The sequence below is a fragment of the Carassius auratus genome, unplaced genomic scaffold (assembly GCF_003368295.1).
Source record: "Carassius auratus strain Wakin unplaced genomic scaffold, ASM336829v1 scaf_tig00026934, whole genome shotgun sequence".
NCBI lineage: Eukaryota > Metazoa > Chordata > Actinopteri > Cypriniformes > Cyprinidae > Carassius > Carassius auratus.
Window position 1 is genome coordinate 46,496 of NW_020525556.1, and position 22,365 is coordinate 68,860.

General features: G+C 37.5%; 1 protein-coding gene across 1 annotated transcript in view; it reads right to left on the bottom strand.

The window, feature by feature from the left end:
• Positions 1 to 20,220, bottom strand: part of LOC113078868 (extracellular sulfatase Sulf-2-like) — a gene marked incomplete at its 3' end in the record, with an annotated part of 66,654 nt that extends 46,434 nt beyond the window's left edge. Inside the window, 1 exon segment of the mRNA XM_026251175.1 lies at positions 20,157 to 20,220.
• Between the last annotated feature and the right edge of the window lie 2,145 nt (positions 20,221 to 22,365).

The window sequence follows — 22,365 nt, forward strand, 5'->3', positions numbered from 1 at the left end:
AAGCGGACATGTGATGATTGCATAATCTCCTGTATGTGTGAAAATGCTGCGAAAGTTTGTAAATAGACTACAAAAAGTATTTTGACTTTGTACACTTGTAAGAAAGCAGTCCAGCATTATTCTGTTACTGTTCTGTTACAATTAAGGTTAATTATAAATGTCAGTCCTAAAATTTAAAGTAACCATATCAGTCTTGTGCAGTATTGGTAATAAGATGTAAATGAGTATTTGAATTGATGCCGAGTTAGGCGTATATAATATAGTCTTTGCTAACACTTAAAGGTGCTGTAGGGAACTTTTGTAAAAAAATATTTTTTACATATTTGTTAAACATGTCATTATGTCTTGACAGTAGAATATGAGACAGATAATCTGTGAAAAAAATCAAGCTCCTCTTGCTCCTCCCAGTGCTCCTATTGCCATTTGCAGAAAGTCATCCGCTCCCGGTAAGAAACAACCAATCAGAGCTGCGGTCCGTAACTTTGTTTGTGTTCAAAATGTAGAAAAATGAACATAATAAGCAAGTACACCATGAATCCATTTTCCAAACCGTGTTTTTAGCTTGTCCTGAATCACTAGGGTGCACCTATAATAAGTGTTTATATTCTGACTATTTTAGATTGCTTCGGGGATACAGCGGCGGAGTAACCCAGTACCTTTGTGATTCTTCATAGACATAAACAGAGAGAAGTAGTTCCGGCTACGATGTTCTTCCGCAAGACGCAAGCAGTTCTGTTTATTAACTGCTAGAGCGTCAAAAGTTCCCTACCGCAGCTTTAATTACTTATTACTAATTACTAATCAATAATTACTTATTACTAATGAAAATTACTACTTGAACTTACTTGATATGGTGTCTATTTTATCGCTAAGAAAGATTAACAAATGTAAACAAAAACAAGAAAATAAACGAATGAATAAAACAAATGTGAATCAACACTGAAAAAGCAAGAAAGTATGAAAAATATAAATGCTAACAAAAAAAAAGAAAAAAAAAAAGAATAACGAACGTGGATAAACAATGAAAAGAAAGAAAGAAAGAAAGAAAGAAAGATTAACTAATGCAAACATAACAATAAAAAAAGGGGGGGGGGGTGTTGGGGGTGGATATCAGATTCATGACCGACTCATAACAGTCTTATATACATTTTTATGCACATATGCACATACAGTATGTCATATGCACATAAACTGACAGTCAACACTTATAAGCTACAACTACTAAATATATTGTAGAAACTTAGTTTTCTGTAAAGTTGCTTTGTAAAGATTTGTATCATAAACAGCGCTATACAAATAAACTTGAATTGAATTGAACCGAAGAAATAGAACAAAATCTTAATGGGATAGTTCACCCAAATAGCAAAATTATGTCATTAATAACTAGGGCTGTCACTTTTAGTTCGAAAATCGATTGCACAATCGATCGGACCAACCAAAAAAAGTTTCGAAAATGAAAATAGGGAATCGATTTTAACCAAATATGTACACTATTAATTTTAAAATAATTACAAAATTTAAAAATATACATGTAACAAAATTCACAAACAAAGTGTTTTGATGGCAAAACTCCTTACTTAGCAAGCTAGAAGTAAACAGTCATCACTAGCTCTGATTGTTGCATCTTTTTTCCGTAGAGAAAGGTTACCCGAAACAACCTCTTCACTTGATCTCATTCAGCAAAACAAGTGGCTTATATTTTTAGGCTGACATTTTTTAACCCAACATTTATATCAACACAGCATTCGTTTAGAGACTCTCAGTGCGCACAAAGTGCTGTAAACACACACAAGTGCTAACATATTGAGCCCATCATTTAAACTTTACCCAAGCTCCCCCATTTGCTGGAAAACTGCCCACCGGGAGGTTAACCCCTTTTGGCCCCAGATCTCCATCTGAACCCTGCTGCTAAAGCCAGCGCTAAGCTAAAGAGCCCTGGCGCTAGCCTATTGATATAAGATCTGCTTTCTGGGTGTGCTACTGGAGCACTAATGACCAGACTGATTAATAATGCATAGCATAACCTCGTCCACATCAGCCTAATTGCCATGATTTGTCGCTCCCAGCAGAGAAGGGCTTTAAGTGAAATCCATACCCAAAGCGAGGGACACGGCACACACGACAGAACACAGACACACAAACACTCATATGACACATAAAATATGGCATGTCTTATTTCATAATGAATAATTTCCAAGTCAAGCCCACACTCAGACATGATGTGTATATGAAAGGAATTACATACAGATGAGACCTCTGAGACTGAATTCCTGAAATTAAATTCTTAAAGGGATAGTTCACCCAAAAATGAAGACACTGTTATTGTTTATTCACCCTCAGAAATGGAACACAGAAAGAGAAATTTTGAAGAATGTGGTGTTTGCCTTTGTTCATTAAATTAAATGAAAAGGTATTTGGAGCTATCAAGTTTCAAAAAAGCTTTAAAGTTTTAATTAACTTTTAATTAAAATTTGACATCAACACTAGATTTCATTTCTGTGATCATGAGAAATTCATGCACAGATTCACGCAAAATCTTACTTTCAGATCTGGTCTATTAATTGGTTGATTTGGTTCACAAAACTGTTCTGAACTAATCATTGACAAATTTATTGTCAGATTATAATTTTTTTTCTTGATTATTAGTGATTAATGACTTAATTTTCCATCTGTTCCTCACATAAAGCTATCGTGCGGTGCTAGAAGACTTGGAATCCAGCAAACAAGTAATCTCGAACAACTTTTTATGATACTTTTATGTCCTTTTAGGGATTTAAAGCTTCAGTTCTCATGTATTGTTATTGTTTGGTAAACAGCTACCATTACATTCTTCAAAAATTCTCCTTTCGCCTTCCACAAAGTCATCCAGGATTCTGCGAGCAAATGACGACGGAATAATCCTTTTTGAGTGAACTTTCCCCTTAAGGAGAATGAGAAAGTGTAAAGACTGCAGAACGAAGTAAGCAATGGAGAGAGCAAGAGGACGGAGAGGAGACAAACACTGAGTCTCCCAGGCGCCACAGAAACAAGATCCACTCCCGACGGAGAGAGAGAAATAGAAAGAGAGCAAGACAGTGGTAAGAAGCTCATCCTTCAAGATACAGATTCATCTAGATACCAACTTTCCTTACTCATGATTTCAGGGTTTTGTCTATTTTCTCCTCAGATGAGAGAAGCAGATAGTAAGTGTGTGTGTTAGACAAACTGTGCTGTTCAAGGACAGAATTCACTCTCAGATAATGTTTTGGTAGTGAAGGACTGAAGGAAATCAACGTAAGGAGAAACAAAAGAGTGAGAAACGATGCTTTAATTTTTTTTTGCTGTTTGAGACGTAACCTAGCAATGCTGTAACACTGATGACATAAACACACTGTGATTCTGAGCCAAATAATACAATGTGAAAATGGGAAAGGGGTGGGAATGAATTCGGATTCAAACCAAGCAATTAAACCAAGAGTATAATTAAACAGCTTTAGTGACAGAAATCTTTAAAGAATCTCCAAATATTCCAACTATTATGTAATAGTCTAAAAACAGAGAGTTCTGTTTCATGACTATGTTTCTTAAATGTATGGGTTTGTTTAAAAAGTGTTTTTTTTTTAAATAATTAATTAACATGCAAAGTACTATATTATAATTGTATCCGTAGTGTGAATCTAACATTTCATTTAAAGTTAAAAGTTAATAATTGTAATTACAAATATATCTAAATGCATGATATAAAAGTTTCAATTGAAATTACATTATATTTTAGTTTTCCATGAATGCTTATAAGTACATTCAGCACTACACCATTTCAAAGACAACAGAAGTCATTATGAAATCATACACAAGATTTACTTTACTTAACAGGGTCAAACAAGCACTCTAAAATTATCCTAATTGCATTTAATCTAACTATAACTCATTTGGATTTAATTGTAAATAACGCGAAATAAAGTGTCCTGCAACCCATTCAGTACATCTATGTTAAAAAGGACCCTAAAGTGTACATTCATCTTTTTCTTAAAGGTGTATTTGCTTTCTAAAAATGAAAGCATATCAGCTCTGCTGTGATTTGAACACGTTCTTACAAAAACCACATGTTCCCTGCAAACCACTGTAAAGTTTAATGCTCTTGAATAGCTGTATGCCGTGACCTCATAAGAGAGATTGAGAGAGAGAGAGTGAGACATACCGTCGAACTGAAATAACGCAATGAAAAAACCCACCTGCTCCCCTCTCTTCACCCACAGCCGTGCTTTCTCTGTCTCCATTTTTTATCCATCTATTTCTTTCTCATAAAAACAAACCCACTATCCTCTACACCAGTGTAACGAAACACAAGTAACAATCTACTGTTTCTACTGTTCTTACTGTTTTCCACCATCCCTGCTTTTTGCTTGTGACACTGGATATACAGTAGTAGCTTAAAAAAAGTTAGCTACTTTTTATTAGTCATCAGCTTGTAGCATAGCTTCGCAACTTGAAATTATGATTAGCTTGTATCTCGACAAGCTCCAGTGTAAAACTGGCTTCTCCAACAATCTCCACTCGTCCTGAAACACACACTGCATGCAGAGACACTAAAAAGTGATTTCATGTCCGATTTTCTATCCTTTTCATTCATTCTATTTCTAAACCATCAACAGACTGTTACAGGGTGTACTCTGATGAGGCAGACACCCTATTAGCCTCTGAGCTATTCTGGAAAACCTTTTTTTATCCATAGGCTACACACACATTTCAGCTATTCATCCTTCTGTTATTAAGCTGTCACTACACCTAACACACTGTTGCACTTTACTTGCTAATATTCTTCACTATGGAATCATGCACACACACACAGTGGATAGTGCTGATCAAGCAGGCCGCTGACAGTAGGATGAATGCAGTGGCCTGTGGTGGGGAGAGAGGCGAAGGTAAAAGGTGCTAAATCACGTCTGTTTCGGTGCTTTGGGAAGCTTATGGATGAAACTCCCGACGCGGAGCACATTCATTCATTTCCCTCCCCTCTCACCTCCCCGCGGCACCTCCTCAGCTGCCAAATTACACACATTATGAATATGATACACACAAACACACTCAGACTAACAATGCTTTTTCGAGTCATTGTGTTTAGTTATTACAAACAACCCATCAGTGCTGGAGAAGCTGCTTGGAACAAACAAGCTATGTTTGGAAAATAAATCACCATGGCTCATTTATTTGATCAAAAACACAGTAAAAATGTAATTTTGTGCAATATTTGTACAATTTAAATGTATTCCAGTGAGGCAAAGCTGAATTTTCAGCATCGTTCCTCCAGTCATCAGTGTCATGATCATCATGATCCTTCAGAAATCATCATAATATGCTGATTTGCTGCTGAAGTGAAAATAATAAGTTTAATAAAACAGCAATATTCACGGTCAATTTTGATCAACTGAATGTGTCCTTGCTGATTAAAAGTATAAAATTATTTTTAAATTCTAATTTAAATTTGTAATAATAAATTATAATAATTATATTAAAATGATTTAGCACCTTTAAAAGTTACGGTAACACTTTAGTATAGGGTCCAATTCACACTAAAAACTAGTTGCTTATTAGCATGTCTATTAGTAACATATTGGCTGTTTATTAGTGCTTATAAAGTACATATAATGCATGACATCCATAATCCTATCCAATACCCTAAACTTAACAACTACCTTATAAACCATTAATAAGCAGCACACAAGGAGTTAATTGAGGCAAAAGTCATAGTTAATGGTTAGTAAATAGTGAGAATTGGACCCTAAAAGCCGGCTGCCATATCACCCTGGAGCCCAAGACCGGTTGCCCACTGAAGTTAAGCAGGGCTGAGCCTGGTCAGTACCTGGATGGGAGACCTCCTGAGAAAACTAGGTTGCTGCTGGAAGAGATGCTAGTGAGGCTCACCCTGTGGACTGTGTGGGTCCTAGTGCCCCAGTGTAGTGATGGGGACACTATACTGTCAACAAGCACCGTCCTTCGGATGAGACGTTAAACCGAGGTCCTGACTCTCTGTGGTCATTAAAAATCCCAGGATGTCTTTCGGAAAGAGTAGAGGTGTGACCTCAGCATCCTGGCTAAATTCACCCATTGGCCTCTGACCATCATGGCTTTCTAACAATCCCCATGTCCGCTGATTGGCTTCATCACTCCGTCTCCTCTCCACCAGTAAGCTGGTGTGTGGTGGGCGTTCTGGCGCAATATGGCTGCCGTCGCATCATCCAGGTGGATGCTGCACACTGGTGGTGGATGAGGAGATACCCCCTGACTATGTAAGCACTTTGAGTGTCTAGAAAAGCGCTATATAAATGTAAAGAATTATTAATTATTATTATTAATTATTATAATTATTAAAAGGAACCAAAGTTACAAGAAGACTTGCTGTCAAAACAATAATAATAATTAAAAAAAATCAAATAAAAGCTACCCTTTAAAATAACATTGAAGCACATTGTTACACATTATGTAACAATATTGACAGAACTGAGCAAGGTGGAAACTCACTATTTATCTTGATGTCACTAAAAATGATCTGATGTCATGAATCTCATTTATAGCATGTCTGATGGCTCTTGATGCTAAATAAAGCTGGTTGGGATTTTCTTTGAATGGTTTTGGAGGCAATCTAGGCCTGGTGAAACACAGCATCTGCTCTGCTTCTGTTGAGCCAAACCACTTTCCTCTGAGGAATTCTCATATTTTGCTTTAGCAGCTCTGAAGGGCCAACATCCCCCAAATACTAAACGATTACACACATACATTTCTGTGAAATATCACATAAATTAAACCCTAATTCTAAACCTATGTTTGCATTCAGTCAGAGCTCTGTCAGCTAATATATTGCATCAGGGAAACTGCACCTGAAATGTTTTCCCACTGTCATCATGAATTCGATTTAAGGTCACTGCCTTCTATGGGCAGGATTTGATCTGTTAAAAACTGACAGCAGGCACGGCCTTGGAGGAAACATATCATAGAATGCAGACTTTATTACTTATTTTATTGTCCTGAACCTCACACATTGAATTTTAATTCAACAATATTTATACAGCATGTATTCCGGTGGTGTATTCCAGAAGGTGCTTAACCGTCGTGAAAATAATGGCACAATGAAAAAAAATGGCAAGGTACTAAAACGGGCTTCATGTTCTTAAAATAAAATATAAGTTATTTTATATGATATGAAATTGGACATTATTAGCTTGCAAAAGAGAGTGCCATAAAGGTGTCTGCGCCTCCTCTCTGGAGAACGAGAGATCAGGCGAGGAGTTTGTCCTAAAAGTGTCAACTTTTATCAAGTATTTTTCGACTCTCATTTGAAGTCTGTGCATTTATTCACCCCTAGTAAAATCAAACCTAGAAACACTGGCCATTACTGTCTTCAGATCAGGCTTGACAATAAGGTCAAAGCAGACATAAAACTAATATGTCTTTAAAATGTCACTGCACAAAATCAATTATATATTCATTCAGGAGCTAAAGAGGTTCCTCAAATCCATTTCCACTCCTTTCTCTGTGTTCCCAGTTCTCGTATCTATCTTTATTTCGTTTCTCACCTCCCTCCATTCAGTCAGTCTTGGCTCAATCCTAGTGTGTGTGAGAGAGAAGGACAGAGAGGAAAGACTGGGCGCCCTGGGCCATCGTCACATCAGCTCAAAGGTCTAGGAGCAGGAGAAAGACATCTCAGGGGCCACGCTGAGTTAGCCCTTTCTCCCAACAGTCTGTCTGTGTGTCTGGGAAAGTGTTATTACTTTCATTACAGAGTCCCAGAGAGGAACAGAGAGCGTGTCAGCGCATATAGCAGGGCACAATGTGAAACAGATGTCTGTCCCCTCTCAACCGAGCCATGATCTGAGCACTGTAACGCTGACCTTCACTGAACTGCATTAATGGAAAGTTACAGGTTCAGATTGATTCAAGTTCTATCTGTTAATTATCGATGGAACAATATCATGATAAATATATCAGTGGAGTATTCTCGATTTTCTTTCTAATTTCAATATTTAGGTTGCTCATCAATTTTGGAAACAAGTCATTATGACTCTTTCCTTTTTAAATTATGTACATTCTGTACTATAAAAGAACTAGTGGTGGGCCGTTATCGGTGTTAACGTGCTGGATTAACAGGAGACTCTTATCGGGCAATAAAAGAAAATATCACTGTTAATCTATTCTCAAAGTTGGGTTGAGAGCTGGGTCTATACTAGGCAAGCTATGATGATTTTCACCTTGATATTTTGGGGCGGATGTATGCCTAACCAAATTGCACTGTAGGGGCGAGAACGAGCCTTTAAACCTGTGTATGCCTACTGTGAAATTACCACATCAAACGTGACGTGCTAACATGGATGCAGCTGAAGCCACCGGGGATGCTTCAGGGAATTATTATTATTTAAGAAGCTTCACAATGGAAACCTCGTCAAGACGCACGCCTGTTTCACACATAATTCGTCTGCAGTGCGTATGCAGTCCGTGTGCATTACGTGTGTGGTGCAGAAGCAGCATGGACTCATACTCATTGTGCTTTCACACAGGATGCGTTTGTAGTCCGCTACTCAGTACGCGAACGATCGCTGGACTGCTGCAGACGCACCGCTCCTGGAACGCACTGACGGACCGCAATCGCGTGAATGCTGGAATCGTAAAAAAATACGAAACGCATACCCACTGCAGACATAGTATGTGTGAAACAGGCGTAAGGTTGTTTGCACCTTGTGCAATGTGGAATTAGTTTACAGCTTTCTCAAGCACTTTGTGATGCATTTTGGAAACAGGAGATGAGGAGATGAGCCACTGGTCTAATGTCTAAATCTCAAAGACTTAACGTTACTTTAAGTCATTATTTTATTTGGGTAGCACACATATTCTGAATGCCTTTGGCAGAATTCAAATGAGCCATTTTAATCTAGATTAATCTAGATTCATTCCAAGATTACAGTGAGATTAATCTAGATTAAAAAAATTAATCTATGCCCACCTCTAAAAAAGACCCGAGATCCAAGATGAGAGCAACAACAGGAAACAATGACTAACAAACAAGTACTGAAACACAGGGGTATATATACTGAGCTGAACCAATCAACTAAAGAGTAACTATGGAAACTAACACGCAGATGGGTGTGGTCCAATGAGTGTCCATGGCAACAAACAAGGGACAGAGCAGCTGGCAAACATAAGGGGAACAAAGCTACAACAGGCACATTTCCATTACAGAAACTATGGCAATATTTTATAAATGTCGATAAAAACGTATTGCGAAGTAGGATTCCATTAACAAATATTTTGTGACTAAAACATAACCTTTTGGTTCTCGCAATAAGTCGTGGCAACTGATTTTGACGGATTTTGGCTATATCTATTCAAAGGAAGCTTATGCGTGTATCTTTACAAAAGCAGCACAGAGAGCCACTTCAGAAACGTGTGTGGTGCGGCTGGAATAAACACAAGCATTGATTAGAGTGGCCACAATTAGCTTCAGTGTTTGTATCTGAGCCACACTGCACCGCAGACATGTGCTGTGGAAATTGTCTAAGCATTAATGCTCACTTGAGATGAGTCTGATTAAACTCTGAGAGCTCAAAGCAACAGATATTTGCTCTCTGATGACGGAGATTTCTGCGGAAATGTACAGGGTGGAGCCAACTCAACCCTGTGTGTATCGACTGAATACTGATACAGAATGATCCAGAATTCCCATGCAAACTTATTTCATGAGTCAACTTTGAAAGTAATACTGCTGCAAGAGGTTATTGAGGATGAGAACAGACTTGATTCATGGCCAGATGTCAATAAACACTTTTATCTGAGAACCCATGACTTTCCACTCATATACTGTAATACAAATTCAATTAAAATTGTATCTTTAAATGATTATTTTTTAAATATTGCTTTCCAAATCTACCCCTACCTAAATTTTTATTTCTACTAAAATGAATACATGGTTTAAGTATGTCTCTTAATAAAAAGCTTTTGTAGATTTTCTAAAAAGGCAGAACTGTCTTTGCATTTTGTGACATTTTTCCATAACTAGATAATCATTATGTTAAACTTATTATTCTAAACAATTTGCATGAAGATATTATGTTATAAACATAATCTGATTAAGAGTACACATGATCTTGGTAACTGTATTTAAAAAGATTAAAAAAAATATAATAATCTCGGTAATCATTTAATTTCAGATTTTTTTTTTCTTGGCCCAAGTGTCATGATTGTGAATTAATAAATATTTTTTTTCTATTCTTCCACTCTGTTACCTTTTCAGTAACAGGTTTGAATGGCCATTAAGTATAAAGTATTTTCTTGATATTTTCATGCTCTGACACATTAAGTACTCATATGAGCAATGCAAGTTCAAGTCCAGCTTCCTGATCTCATTCTCTTATCCTCTTTCATCATTTCCTGTTCTCTCTACACAACGCTATGAAGAAAAGCAGCAAAAAGATCTAAAATAAAAATGATATTGGCGTAAGCCTAAAAAAATCAATCAGATCCCTTTTCATACTATTCCACTTTGAAATTGGCTCAATTTTCCGACATCACGGCCATGCCCTTGGAAGAAAAATGAAGACCCCAGATCAATTTCAAACTAGCCTACACAAACACACACTACTCACACACAAAAAAACAGTACACACTTTTCTAATCTGATGCTTCTACCTCTTTCTACCTCTGTGCAGTAAGAGGCTCACACACATACAGTTCGACATCAAATACACACACACACACACACACACACACATAGCGGGCAGAACAAAGGCAGACATCAAAGAACCATCAGAACTGGCCAGATCCTTTTATCCGGTCGAGTCTAAAAATGTTCCCAGGAAAACACATACTGCTCTCAGAGCAGCTGTCCAGCACAAACACAGACAGAACTCAGATTTTGCACAGCTCTGAGATCAGTTCAGTTGGTTCGCTCAGAAACTTTAAAGTCCTGTGTGCCAGTGACAAACTCACACACTCTGTAAACGTGTGTGTGAGCAGGTTTGTTTTCACCGTTAAGAAATTTCTTCATATTTCAGAAAATGTCCTCAGAGGAATAATAAAAACCTGACTAAACCTCTTTGGGGGTGCAAGAAAAAAGTCACATAATAGAACTATATAAAAACAAACCAAAACAAACAAACCACTGAAACACAAACCACATGAGACAAAACAAACAAAAATCTCCAAACAACAACCAACACCAAACAAATTCATGCAAATGAACAAGACAAAACAAAAACAAAGCAAAAGCAATAAACAACAATGCAAAACCATAAAAACAAAAAAACTAAACAAAACAAAAAATCTTTAAACAGCAACTAAAACCATACAAAACAAATACAAATCATAATACTTAATGTGTGTTTGGGCAGGTTTAGTTTTCCCTCAAATGATCACAGATATTTCCCCTGTATTTCTGAAAATGTCCCCAAAGGAACAATAAAACAAAATATGAGAATAGCTCATTGTGGGAACAAGAAAAAGGCACAGATCAAAATTACATACAAAAAATAATAATACTTATACCAATCATCAAACATGTTTAATTTGTGTGATAATGTCATAGTATTGTAAATGTTGTGGGTGTGTGTCAGGAAGGACAGGGAAACAGCAGAGCTGACACACAGGAGTGGACGAGAGGTGATTGTGTGAGCGTGTGTGTGACTGCAGGGTCACTCAGGCATGCAAGAACACAATCAACCATATCAACCAACATATACACAGACATAACACACTGACTGTATACAAACACTTCCCAGGATGACTTTAAGAGCTGTGGCGTGTGGTGGACTCCTGACATGAGGAGGACAGTACATCTGACAGAGCAATCAGCCAATCACAGCACAATGTAAGCACAGGTACACCCCCTCACATTCCTGCCACACTTTTTGCTCATTAACACACTATATGATCTCATATTTCAAGATATTGATCTAGATTTATTTTTACACTGTCATTTATTTTCTCTTCTGAATTTTAAAAGGAAGAGTTAATGACTCAATTCAAATACAAAAGCCCATGCCATAATAATGGCCTGCTTTTAATAGCTCAGAGTGTGTCCGGGTATACCATGTGTTCAAAAAAGATTATGTGTGTGTTTAGTTTGCCTCTGAGAGTAAGTCCAATTTAGAACGATCTGGCTACAGTCTGCTTATAAACACACACACACACACACACACACACACACACACACACACACACACACACACACACACACACACACACACACACACACACACACACACACACACACCAACTAAAGGATCAGGTAGCTACTGCCCAAAAAATAATGCCTCACCATGGCAGGACTGATTGTGTAATTATATCACAATCTGGAAGAAGGGAGAGAAAGAGACAATGAAGTGTGGCCAGATAGATGGAAAATCTGTGTGAAACACATGACAAACACATCATCAAGCAAAGTAATAGTGTGGCAAAGAGGAAAAGGATCACGACTGGATGAAGAACAGGACAGGGTTGATCCATCTTCACTAGGATGAAGCAAGCAACTGGACTCTTCCAGTCTTACTGTTGTCTTTTGTTATATTATATTAAATTAAAATCCAGTAAAAACAGAAATATTATGAAATATTATTGCAATTTGAAATAACTAAAATAAAATAAATATTTTAATTTATTCCTGTGATGCAAAGCTGTATTTTCAGCATCATAACTCCAGTCTTCAGTGTCACATGATCTTTCAGAAATCATTCTGATAAGCTGATTTGATCCTCAAAAACATTATTTTCGATGTTAAAAATAGCTGTGCTACTTTATTTTTGTGGAAACCATGATAATTATTATTATTATTTTCAGGATTTCTTGGTAAATAGAAAGTACAAAAGAACAGCATTTATTTGAAATAGAAATATCTTGTATCATTATAAATGTCTACTGTCAAAAAGGTAGTGTATTTGGTTAGACTATATGGTAAGAAAACAGAACAAAAATTTTAATAAAACTAAAAAATTCCCCCAATTTTGAAAAAGTTGCATGCTACTAAATGTTATGTTTTCATGCAGTTCATTCATTGATGCATACTGCACACTATTTTAAATACTCACTAGTATTCTATTATGGAAACTGTGCAGAATTATACAGTACAACAAACGCAAACTATGTTCCATCTATGTTTCTTCATCACACACGGTGTCCAAAGCCCTCCTACTGCCTCGGAACAAACGGGCAGCGCTTAAAAATGATCAGCTGTGAACAATGTGACTCATGCTGTGGTGATATAAGCATGCATCTTCATGTTAATCATTTGCTACAATCCTGGAGCACAATGGTGTGTGCGTTTTACATGAGACACTCGGTTCACGGAAATCTAGCATGTTTTAGTGGAAATGCACAGAGACAGCAGTGCCTAGATTAAGTCCTCTTTTAACTGGAATAAGAGTTGTTTTATCACTCTGTACAGAATTCACAAGATTACGAGGTGAAAGAGGTTTATACTGTATGTACCCATAATTCACATTTTGGTGAATGTACGTACAGTAGAGGTAAAAACAGGTCTGATCCTCTTTTTTTGTTTCAGCGACCTGTTGATCTAGATTTGAATGTTAATATCTGATCCGACAGGTTTTACACAAGAGCTCAATCATGTCAACAGGTGCACACACAGAAAACTCTCTCTCTCTCTCTCCCTCTCTCTCTCCCTCTCTCTCTCTCTGTGATGACCTCTGCATTATACATAGCTATGATCACATCCGGTCACCCATCATCCCTCTTTCTCTCACCCCCTGTGCCCGAGACCCACATTAACCATAGCAAAATGTCCAGCCATAATTACAGCTCGTTCTCTGACCTGCTTTGGGTCATTTCAGCGCTTAAACTTCAGAATCACTCTCTCCTAGATGGCAAAAGATCACTTCAGATGGCAATTTAAAGGTCTCGGTTTTTTAGCAGCACTTTTTTTTTCTCAAATGCATTTGTGTTTCTGCGAGGGTGCATAAAAAGCAGGATAAAATAAGTGTAAGATACAGTATCCATCATCCATCCATCCACTCAGGTGTTTCAATCAGACCCATTGCCACATGTGTGTAGACCTTACGTAGCTCCACCCCTTTTCTTCTGTTTGTATTTTCTGTGAAATGAAGTTAAAGGTAGTATACATTTATGAATGAAACAACACTTGATTTATGGACACATTAACCTTGCATTTTAAATATTTGTCCAACTCCCACACACACTGCTGCTAAATTCAGCATATCTACAACCCGTTACAGCCGCACACACCTATCTGTGCAATCTCTCCTCTGAAGAGGTTAGCGATTCATGCAACAGCAGATTACAGGCACTTAACTGAAGTTCCTTGCTAGTTCATTAGCCCAAAATCAAGCCCCTTTATTGCTACTTAAATCTATTAAACAATCATGTTATCAGCAGGAGAGAGAAAGAAGGGTTTTGTGGGAGATTTTTGCCTGCGAGCACACATACACTCATGCACACCCACGTACTCTCAGACACTTGAAAGGCTTATATTTAGTACCTTGACAACAACAGAGAGCATATTCTGCTCATGTTGCCTTCTCTAACTTTTCCTGCCTTGGTTTCCTCACTCTTTATTTCTCTTTTTAGCACTTTGTCTTGTTACCACATAAGACAAGGCACAAAATAAACAAACAAACAAACGAACAAACAGACAGACAAACACAGGGTTTGGGATTGACTATGTGTCCTCAAGTCCTTCCGTCATCTTTCATTATACTCTACATATTCACTATTAACTAAGAGATAGTGAATAATGAATAGTGTTCCCTAATCTAAAGTTTTTCCGAAAATACTACATCTACAGTATTTATACTTCAGAATTTCAACACCATTTTTATATATATACTAGTGGGGAAAAAACAATATTCAGCTTAAAAGAATTTGCATAGAGATAGAGAGATTTGGTTAAGCTATATGCAATAATGTAGCAAACGTAACAAAACATCTATTATATATAATTTCAATGTCATGATTTGAACTGTTCCAAATGTGTTGTGCAGTTATTAATTTGCCCAGAGCACGAAATTTAAAATTCAGTTTTGTATGATAATCTACTTTTGAGCTACTGAGAAACTATTGAGAACCAATATAGAAATGTACTTTTCTGCAAGTTCAGAAACCACTTTATTTCAGTAAATAGATTCAGACCATTCAGAACTGATTCAAAAATCATGGACTCTTGATTCTGAACGGCTAACAGTGAACTGCTAGACACTAGCTTGATCGCTATAATATCGTCAGAGAAAATATAATGTTATGTTTGATAACACTGCCCTGATTCTGATTACGTATCAAGAACAGCAACAATCTCACCTCACTACTGAGAAATGTAGTTAAACTAATAACTGCCAAAACACCGGAGACACTTGAGAAGGAATAAGCCTCACGTGGCTGATCCATAATGCATTTCTGCAGGGACAGATTCACAGTAATCTTCTGGAATGTCGCCACGGTGGCATTTCTGCAACAGTGTGTGGCCTTTTATTGACAAAGCTTAGTGTCTCCCTCTGACAAATCATTGAAAATGAGTTAAGTGACAAAATCAATGACTCTCTTTCTCGCTCTCGGTCTATATTTTATCAGCAGGGGCGGTGGAGGATCAGATGCATTGAAAGGTTGGAGACAGGCCGTTCAACCTGTCAACAGGTAAATGTAGACAAAAACATCAGAAATATAAACGTGGAATAAACAAGACACAATTTTGAAAAGAGAAATTTAGCATTAATGCACTAATGCAGATCTTCTGTAAATCTTTAATAAAGCTCATCTAATTCATGTCTAAACAGCCAAGATACAAACCTCCTATTTTCTTTTATATGTGACAGTATAGATGTTTGGTTTCGGGCTACTATTGGTTGCTTCAGGTAAAATGTATTGAGCCTATCACAGCTAAAGGCAGAGCATATATACCTGCTTTGTAATGAATCACGTCACGGAACTTCCTTGTTTTCCGGTTCCGCATGCGGGAAATTTGTGTGTCTGGTCCCTCGTATGGCATGTAGGAGATCAAGTGCTGTTTTCCCATGGCTGACGTTCTTAGAGACTCCACAGGTAGGATATAGCGTTTGTTTATAGCGTTTAATCTTTCTTATAGGGCAGTGGGTAAATCAAAATGCCCTATGCCCTTCTGCTTGCTATGTCCTGCCCTCTCTTCCTGTTTCAGTTGAAATTACGTCATCACATATAATAACGCTGCTTGTTTCAGGGGACCTTTAAGTCACAATAACCAGAAAAAGTTTTATTTTACTCTGAAGTGGAAATGTGTCAGAGAACAAGCAGCTTTATATAGAAGTCCACCTGGATTTGTTGGTTTTCCGCCACTAAACAATATATATATATATTTTTAAAGCCAGGCTATTGTTTCCATTTCCCTGTGGTTTTAAGGGAAGGTCAAGATCCAAACTTGACTTTTGATGCATTAAGAAAACAATGGTAGGAATAAAAAAAGATCAGCGTTAAATCTTTTGACGAATGTCTTTACCAGGGTGTGCTCAAGCTCTTCCTGTCATTCGAGTGACTTCCTTCCACTTTTTACTTCTCTTTCACCTCCATTTCTTTACCTCGCCAACTTTTTTGGAGGACAAACACTTGACAACAATCCAGAAACACTCAAAATGCACAACAAACCCCATTACACTGTGAAACTTGTTTTAAATGGAAAAGGATTTCAGAATATCCACTAAATCCAGACCAAATGCAATTCCAAAGCACTGAATTCATTTGCAGATGTCTGTTTTCTCTTCTTTGTAAAACCTCCTGTTTTTCTGATTTTCATAACCTGTGTTTCAGGATGGCCCATGTGGCATCCGGCCGGCCTTCCGCTGGCTTTCATAAACTATGAAAGAGAATATGAAATGTATATTTATAACGGTCGCAGAGATCTGATGGGGATTACCGTAGGTGAGTGCAGTGTGCCGTGCATTAATTAATTAAACCACAAAAAGTCTCCACATTGGATTATTCCGATTATTCACACTCAATTAACTGTATAGGGGATGTTGTTTTAATAAAGAATCAATATTAACAGATGGTCTGATGTTTATTAAGGCAGAATGGGAGGCTGGTTATGAGCAAACGGATGGAGAGATTTTTGGTTAAACACTTTTCCCCTTCTTCTTTATCTATCCTCTCTGCTTCATATAAGATATAGAGATGATGGTTACTCTAATATCCAACACGATCTCACGGCAATTCGTAAGTTTTTCATGAATTGGTTGTGAGATAGCGTTGTAATATCTGAATGAACAGATGGTTTGCCTTCTGGGAAAACTGACATTTTGAATGGGTTCCCTCAAAGCAATCTGACTGGGTGTCTTGTTGAAAAGATCCCTCCATATTTTGCCAAGGCTTGCATAGAGAAGAAACAAGGAGCAGAGGTTATCTCATTTAGACTAATGGCTGAATAATGGCTTTTATTCTAATACTAGAGGATACGATTTGTTAAGCCATCTATTCAAGAAATTAAAACCAATATTTTCCTGCCCATTTACACTGCTTGTTGTGCAACTGAACTGCAACTGTGGCTCATACATGTAATTATGGTAAATCGAGCGCAGCGTCAGTTCAGTCAGGCCACGGAGGCAAGGCTGTGAACAGCTGATGCGGTCAGCTGTCAAATCTCTCCAATCACCACATCTCTCCTATTAGACACGGGACATATATAGCTCAACAACTCGCAACCCTCCCTCCCTCCCCATTATATGCATGAGCACATTACTGCGCACCTTCTGGCTGTTGTCTTGTTTGTTTCAGATCACTAAGGCTTCCAAAAATCTTAGCTGGCATGGACCTCTTTGCGGAGAGACACCCATCTTCATAACCAGGCTACAGGATAGACGTACCACTGCCACATCTACATGATTATCACCGTTTACTTTAAAGACTTAAAAGACTATTAAAAGTCTTAATTATTGTGTATTTCTAAATTCATGGTTCCGGGGGTTAATGTTAAAGCTCTTGTATGTTCAATTATTCTGGGAGCAAGAACCCCCCTAAGGAACCATACCGCCAAAGATAAATTGTGTTCATTAAACTCAAGTAAATTTGCCAAAGTGGTTCCTGTCTGAATTAGGGTTTAGCCAGTTATGTGCACAAGCCCACATCTGGGGTGATTTTCGAGGGAAGATGTTAAGGTGTATTAGCTGTGCTGAAATGACACACTGCAAGGGCTGTCCTGTAGTTCAGAAGTCATTTCCATTCATATCTGAGGACTACAGTATTAAATAAACCACCTTACTGGTTTACACTGCATTTTCCAAATGCTTTCTGTTGAATTTATTGTGTGATATATGGCCAAAATGCTTCACAGACCTCCTCCAACATCCTACTCTATAATATCACCAGATCACCAACCTACACAATGCTTATCAATTTGGTCTAAAAATAATTATTGTCCTTCTCACCTTTCTATTCACACTGATTCACTCTTAGGGCAACTTTGGTGAGAGTTTAAGTTTCTCCCAGTCATAGATATATATGTAACAGGAGAGAAAGTGAGAAATAACACACTAGTGATGAATAATACAGAAAGTACAGTAGCTTAAACACTTTTCACCTGACATAATTGGATTCTCTGTATTAGAACAAAAGGGTCACCGATTAAAAAAAAAAAAATGCATTATAGGGCGAAACGTTGTCATTCTATAGGGAATCTGATTTGACAAATTCTATATAGTGCAGATCAAATCATCATTTTAATATTTCTCTTCCATTATCCCAGAACAGAAAGACTATTGGTAAATTTTATATACAGTATGTGTATATTTGCTAAAGTTTAACTAGCATCAGCTTTCAGAAGCATATAGCATAATAATAATAATAATAAAAGTAATTAAACTGCACCAAAAGAGACCGAAAATGTCCACGTGAGAAAGTGAACCTGTAGGATCAGGTTTCATTGTCTCTCACCTCTAACATTGTGCCTAATATTTGTTCAACTCCTCAAAATCACAGTTTTGACCTTCTTCTACATGACGACATGGTTTGCTTTACAAGAAATGCATTCTTGTTTTGTGTGTGTGCTGTGTGTGTGAATATACAGTGTCACTATTACCAGTGTTAGGGAAAGTTAGTTTTAAAAGTAATGCATTGCAATATTGCGTTACTCCTTAAAAAAGTAACTAATTGTGTTACTTAGTTACTTTTTATCAAAAGCAATGAATTGTGTTACTTTTGTGTTAGTTTTTGTCACCTGGACTGGGCATGCTTATTTTAAAGTAACTTGCGATTTAAAAAAGTAACTCATATATTTTCTTGTAAATTTCAAAGTAATGCATTACTTTACTAAAGCAACTTCAAAGAGTTGCTTGAGCTTAACAAAGAAAGCACCATAACTGTACACAATAAATAAGTAGCAGGAGCATTTGATTGCATTTAATTTGTTAATTTACAGACTTGATTAACTTGACCTATAGTCTAATGTACGGTGCCTTTAATCCACCCCCCAACGCTGTTTGGCAGGCAGCATTAAGTGGGATGGTGCACCATATGGAGGGGAGGGATGTACAGTATGGAGTACCACTCTGATTTATGTACCTACCAAGACAAAATTAATGTTGACAAGAGGAGAATCCTCTTAATACTGCAGTAAATGTGCAATAGAGGAGTGGAGTACTTCAGTACATACTAAGCACAAACACACTTAGTCCTTTTCAACCAATACAACCACTTCTGTTCAAAGCAACGATTATCATGGTCTGGATTCTGCTATAGACTATTTTTTGTGCCTAGTTCAGTCACTTAGAAGTAGAGGAAGGTTTTGTGGGGAGGAAATGTTTTTACATGTTTATGAGAAAGTTGTTTACACTCGTCAGATTGGACCCCTGGAGGCTTTGAAGCTTGTCTCCTGATAGACATAAGTACTGGTCATTTCATTTCCCTCTTGGTCAAGGCCACCTCTATGGCCCCAGTATCCAGGCAACAGCATGAAGACATCAATGAGCAAGAAAAGCAGAGCTCAGATGCCCCACAGCTGCCTTACAAGTCATTAGAGACTGTACTAGACAGCAGAGTGTCTGTGTGGTTAGCAATACTGTTAGTGTGTGAGAGTCTTTCTGATGGTTCCTGTTTGGAAACTTTGCAGTAGTTTGACTGACAGTGTTCAGGAGGATGAAAGAGTTACACTCAACTGCACAGAGATGGAGAGACCACAGCTCACTTGAGGAGAGTGTTTGCTCGCTTACCTGACGGAGAGGAGATGATTGCTTGTCCAGACAATTAGTGGAGTTGTGAAAACCACATTCACTGAGGAGAAAAAACAAAAAAAAAAAAAACAATCAGTCATTAATCTGAATATGAAACCAGAATTACTATGATTGGCTATGGACCGTGTTTTAAAATAATGTTTTTGACTGATTGAATAAAGAAAAAAGTCAAATATTGTGTTAATTATGGTTTCATCATGCCACTTACTTTGCAGTCTAACAGCCAAACAAAGCTTTTGTTAGAACTGATTCGATTACAGCTGGGTCTTACAATGCTAAACGGTGACCAACAATATTTTTTTATGAAATAGGGATTATTTAAAATTTATCTTATGTAGAATACCATTTATTACAAAACAAATATGTTGTGAATATGTTTCTTTAAGTACAAGTTCGTGTGATAAGCGGAAGAAAAACTAGATAATGTCACCACAAATTAAGAATTTGTTTCCATAAAATACCATTTATTACAAAACAAATATGTTGTGAATATGTTTCTTTAAGTACAAGTTCGTGTGATAAGCAGAAGAAAAACTAGATAATGTCACCACAAATTAAGAATTTGTTTCCATAATGTATCATTTTGTGGCCATGTTTATGAATCATGTGAATCTTGTTTTAGTTAAATTATAGTCACAATTTTGGCCATTTGTTGTGGGGAAAACAAGAAAAGTGCTGAATAAGGCTATGTTCAGACTGCAGGGCTTAATGCTCAATTCCGTTTTTTTTTTAGAATGTGATTTTTTTGCAAGGCCGTTCACATTTCCAATTAAATGCGACCTTTTGTGATCTCCTGTGTGAACGTGAAATGACCCAGAAGTGACCCGCATGCGCAGAAGAGTACTCAACGGTGAACGACATCACTCGTTGTTTGCGGAAGTAGCTAACATTAAACATGGATGTTTGTATTTGGCTCGGAGGCTTTTTATTTTTCACTGGCATTGGAGCCAGGATCGTCTGTAACCACGCTCGGCCATTTCGCTGGAAATGTTTTCGTAAACTGCCCAGTTCCGAGAAGAGCCCTCAAGTTTGGCCTGAAAAGAGCGGTCACCCCAAATATTAATTAAATCTGTGACCTTGCTTCCCTTCCATTGACTGGTCTCAGCAGCATCGTCTGCCATGGTTGTTTTTTATCTTCTCGTTCCCGCCTACTTCAATGCAGAATTATGACGTTTGTAGCATATCAAATACGTGCGGGTTGGATACATGTGGCCTGGCCGTTCAGACGGAGGTCGCATTTCAAAAGATCGGTTACGTATAGGATTCAGGACCACATACCCAAGTGGCCTGGGTCACATTGGAAAAGATCGGATCTGTGTCGTTCAGACTGTCATGAAAAGATCAGATACAGGTCTCATGGGGGCAAAAAAACTGGAATTGGGTCGTTTCAGCCTGCAGTGTGAACAGGGCCTAAATGTAATATTTTGGTAGATGGGTATAAAAAAGGTAGCAGTGATAGCGGCAGCCATATGACAGAAGAGTGTAAAGATTGTCTCTACTGTGCGAGAGTAGAGACAATAGGGACACTGGCAAAGGATACGTATAGCTTTTTATTTCTCGTCTTTCCTACTACTGCTCTTACAGCTGCTTTTGATACCGTGGATCATAATGTTCTTATTTGCCATTTAGAACATCTGATTGGTATCAGGGGCACAGCCTTACAATGGTTTAGCTCATTTCTCAAAGATAGGTCTTTTTCTGTAGAGCTAGGCAAGTTTTCCTCATCATCTGCCCCAATTACTAGTGGAGTACCTCAAGGCTCTATTCTGGGGCTGCTTCTTTTTAACTTATATATGCGCCCTTTGGGGGATATTATCAGGAAGCACAATGTCTCTTTTAATTTATATGCTGATGATACACAGTTGTACTTCCCGCTAAAAGCTGGTGATTCCATTTAACCATTGCTTTAATGTGTCTCTGATATAAAAAATTGGTTATCAAATAAACTTTCTCCAACTCAATGAGAACAAAACAGAAATTATTGTTTTTGGACCCCCAAAAATAAGAAAGGATATTATTAAGGAGCTGGGCAATCACTTCACCTCAGTTTCCTCGCAGGTTAGAAACCTGGGCATTATCATAGATTCAGAATTATGTTTGTCCAAAATAATTAATTATGTCGTGAGGACAGCTTTTACCAATTACGGGTCATCTCCAAACTTAAACAGTTTTTGTCTTTTCAGGATTT